Here is a 4,521-nt window from a genome sequence, read left to right on the forward strand (position 1 = left end):
AAAAATAAACATGGATGACTTTTCTACATTTAATCTTACAATAAAGATTCGTGTGGGCCTGCCTTACCTCGATTTTAGATTCTTTATGAGACATAAAAATGCAAAGCATGACATATTCTCATTGCTGGTTTTGACATTAACGAAATTAAACGATTCTGATTTTTAAAACTTAAGCATAGTAACTAATTAAATTAAGTAAATTATATGAATATAAAATTTATGCCAAGTATCATTCTGCAGGTAAATGCCAATCAGACAGCATTGAACGACGCAGCCCGACGTAGCAGTTTGCATCAAGAGCAGTAGCGTCTTGGAATATTAAACATGTTTAATATTCCTCACAATGGCTTAAGACTATGTCCCCATCGATAATTCGCGTCAGACGATGCTGTCTGAGTTGGCCTTAATATTTAATTATGTTATGATTAATATGTCATGAAATTAAATTCTAATAACTAAATGAACAAAAATAAAAAAAATAAATAATTATTTTGATATTTATGATGCATTTGTATTTCCTCATCCTAAATCTAATTAATGCAATTTATTTTACAGTAGAAATTTTGAAGAAACTTGGACATTGCACCTCCTCTGCAACCTGCCCTGCTTGGCTGAATGACTAATCTTGCTGCCACTGCTGAATGGTGAGTGTGCTAGAAAAATATTTGTGAATTAATTTCTTATTAAGAATTTCATGTCCGTTGCAAATTGCTTTGTGGGATAAATAAAATTTAATGCTAGTGAGAACCTTTAACCAAAAGTGACGCAGATTTTAGATTTGGTATTTGTTTCTGAAATTATTTTAATTACCTGGAGACTTATGGTTATAATAATACCAAATATTTATATGGGGCCAATTCCAAAATGGAATGATCATCCCTGGTCACTTAGCAAATTTAATGTAAACTAATTACAGTATATTCTTTTAATGCTTCAATTTGTCTAATTGATAAATTTTTTTTGTGGCTTGAAGAAATCGTAAATGTCTTGTTTAAATTGTTACATTACTTATAAATATTTTCCCGTTATAATAAATAATTAATGACTTTAAACTCTTTCCATAGGACTGTTTTTTCAATTATAAAAATTAACTTTAAATATTTTCCCTTTTCATTGGAGTTTGATTTATAAAAATTGACTTTAAAATAGTTTCCCTTTTCATTGGAGTTTGATTTATAAAAATTGACTTTAAAATAGTTTCCCTTTTCATTGGACTTTATATATTGTTATTGTACTTTGCATAAATGTTTGGTTTACGAAAATTGACTTTAAAATAGTTTCCCTTTTCATTGGACTTTATATAGTTCTGTTACTTTGCATAAATGTTTGATATATAAAAATTGACTTTAAAATAGTTTCCCTTTTCATTGGACTTTATATATTCTTGTATTATTTTGCATGAATGTTTAATTTTAAAAAATTGACTTGTTCTTTCAGGTTATGGCAACTGGTTAATTGCTATTTCAAGCATTCAATTGAATTGTATTCAGTAATAATTTATTGTAATAGTATTGAATAAATAATCAATTGTATTCAGTATAGTATTGAATAATTTATTGTAATAGTATTGAATAAATAAATATTAATTGTATTCAGTAGAGTATTGAATATTGTTTTTTTTCTTCTCGAGTATTGAACGAGCAGGATGGTAAAAAAAAAAAATGCGCCCTCGAATAGAAAAAGGCCCAAAATATGACTAAGTTATTTGGCCACAATAATCTGTCCGGTTCTGATAAAAATAGTGAAGAAAATCGCTCTAAATAGCCTTTTTATTCCAAAGTTTCTTAGGGCCTCTTAATTGTCAATGGCACTAAAAGGCACCCTCTAACATCCAATTTTTTTACAATTACAAAAAACTGGCCATTAGAGGGCACACTCTACTACCTTAATAGAATTAATGGCAAATAAGAGACCACTAAAAACGTTGAAATAAAATGGCTATGAAGGGCGGTTTTCAGCACCACAGAGGGCCCCTTTATTAAAGTTAGGCTCTGGAGGGAAAACAATTTCTGATATTTTGTTGAATTTTTACACCCTTTCCCAGTTTTTCACCAAACATTTTTCTGTCTTAGAAAAATCAGTTTTATATCAAAAATGTTTTATATCAAAAATGTTTTCCCTCCGGAGTCCAACTATAGTAATTTTAGAGACCCTGGAAATTTTGGCTTTCTATTGGAGGGCACCCTTCAGCACCACTTTCAATTGAAATTGAGGAACATAGGAAAAATATAGCCTTTTTCTATTGGAGGGCGCTTTTTTCACCTTACCTGCATCCATCGGTCTTCACAACTTGAACAGCAAAGAAACACCAAAACACTGCTTTATAAGTACAGTTGAACTTGCCCAAGTTGAATCCAAAATGCCATTGAAAAATTGTTTGAATTTGATATTTGACTTGCAGATTGTTAATGGAAAACGCAGCAATTGTCAACTCAGGCAAGTTTAACTGTATTATCTTAATGACCAAAATCACAATGTAAATTATATAGAATATCAAAATGTTCTAGGCTTATATTAATAAATAATAGTAGCTTTCTGGTTCTCTTCTGATTGTAATTAGCCAGCTCATATCTTCTGTACAATATAATCAGTTTTCAGAATGAAGCAATTGTTGTCTTGATGCTGCAACTACTTTTCATAACTTACCTGCATCCATCAGTCTTCAAACTTCAATAGCAACGACACAACACACTACTTATATTTTTTATTTCCATAACCAAAATTACATAATGTAAATTATTAGGCATCAACAATTCATTATATAGGCTTATATAATAGATATTAATAAATTATAGTAGGTTTCCAGTTCTCTTGTCATATTGTAATTAGCCAGTTCATATCTTCTGTACAATATACACATTTTTTTGAGAATGAAGCAATTGATGCTGCAAAATAATACAACCCCTGTATGTTCTCTTTCACCAGGATTACGGCAATGCAATATTCAGCAGGATGTTCAAGCTACACTTCTGTATTCTATTCTAGGCATCACAAATTTAATTAAAATAAAATTGCCTATATTAAACAAAATTAATTATATTGGTTTCTCTTCCTTGTCTTGCTCTGCAACAGTACTTTTTCTGTCTTGCACGTCTGTTGCCGCATCTACCAAAAATATAAATTTTTTAAAAATTAGACAACACAATTGAAAAAAGTTTAAGGTAATAATAAACTTAATATAATTTTATAAGCTTCAGTATATTCAGACTCGTAGCCAGGTTCTTCGAAGGAGGGTTCTCTGGGCATCCAGGGTCGAAGCCCAGGTGGGGTCGACGAAACCTCCAAAGCCAGAGCATTTCTGTGCTTGGGTCTAAATAATGCTATTATACAAGCAGGTGCTTGGAAACGTCGAGTCCCAGTGGCCGGGTCTGCAGTGCATTAGTTTGGTTGGAGGACTTGTTTGGGAACTTGGAGAAGGGGCTACGGGCCTTATATTTCACTTAACTCGAGAACAATAAAAAATGCCTTGGCTACAGGCCTTATATTTCACTTAATACTTACAGTATTATTATTCAATCTTTGTATATCAAAAGTTGCTTGTTATCTTAAAGAGAGATTTGTCTGTTGTCTGCAAAAAAAAAAAAATAGAGTACAGATATTGTTTTTGTATGCTCACAGTAACTTTCACAAATACTGATTTGGAAGCACAAGGTCAGTGTTCTAGTGAATAGGACACCAGGCTAGTATCTGGTGCTGTGTAAATCCGGATTTTCATGTAACAGTATGTACGGTAATTCCATTCAATGGTGTTTTATGTGTTAATACTTGGCATCATAATGAATGCTTAGTATGTTTTATTTCAACACCAACACGTACTAAATACTCAGTACATGCCCAATTGATAAAGAAAACTTGCAAGAGTCCAATTTCTAAGTAGCAGCAGGTAGGCCTACTCTGATGATTTTCAAATCATTTTACTTTTTTCCAAACACCATCAAATATAATTCCAACAAACAGTATTGTACACTATTACCAGAAGTTCCACTGATTAATCTCAGATAAGAAAGTATAAATAATAATGCTGGGATTCAATATTTTGACATGAAGTATGTCATCATCATGAGGATTAATGAATGATATAATATAGAAATATTGAATCCCATACTTGGAGTATTGTATTGCCCCATTAATATGCACCCTTGTCAAACAGGCAGATGATTCCATATACTTTGACACTTTAAAATTTGACTGTATGCTACTCTACCTTCTTTTATAAGGATTATCACACTATTCAGGAAAATGTTCACAAAGCCTCAATATACTTTCCATGTCTTGCAGCATGGGTCATGTTTTGTTGGTTGCTGCATCTGCACAAAAAAAAAAAAAAAAAAAAAAAAATTAAGAATAAGAAACTGCAGGTAGAGAGACAACGATAATTTTTTAAATTTTAAGGAATGAAGAAATTATATCAGTCGGAAGATTTTAGGGACTTTTTATTCCTTGTTTTTCTTGAAAGGTGCTGCTTCCCAAAAACATCCAGACGGAGAACAAAAATAAATTTGTATTGGTGAATGTAAACAG

At 31.5% G+C, this 4,521-nt stretch overlaps 2 long non-coding RNA genes across 2 annotated transcripts; one reads left to right on the forward strand and one right to left on the reverse strand.

Annotated features, from left to right (window-relative positions):
• The first annotated feature begins 555 nt into the window (after positions 1–555).
• LOC117105121 lies at positions 556–1,591 on the forward strand. Its single transcript, XR_004444861.1, has 2 exons — positions 556–644; positions 1,438–1,591. It is a non-coding gene; the product is annotated as an uncharacterized LOC117105121 (long non-coding RNA).
• Positions 1,592–2,441: 850 nt separating this feature from the next.
• On the reverse strand, positions 2,442–4,309 carry LOC117104901. The gene is made up of 3 exons (XR_004444835.1): positions 4,205–4,309; positions 3,502–3,568; positions 2,442–3,105 (listed from the first exon to the last, which is right to left on the reverse strand). It is a non-coding gene; the product is annotated as an uncharacterized LOC117104901 (long non-coding RNA).
• Positions 4,310–4,521: the final 212 nt, after the last annotated feature.

The sequence above is a fragment of the Anneissia japonica genome, unplaced genomic scaffold (assembly GCF_011630105.1).
Source record: "Anneissia japonica isolate Jap-2015-1 unplaced genomic scaffold, ASM1163010v1 scaffold640_len1575945_cov177, whole genome shotgun sequence".
NCBI classification, from domain to species: domain Eukaryota; kingdom Metazoa; phylum Echinodermata; class Crinoidea; order Comatulida; family Comatulidae; genus Anneissia; species Anneissia japonica.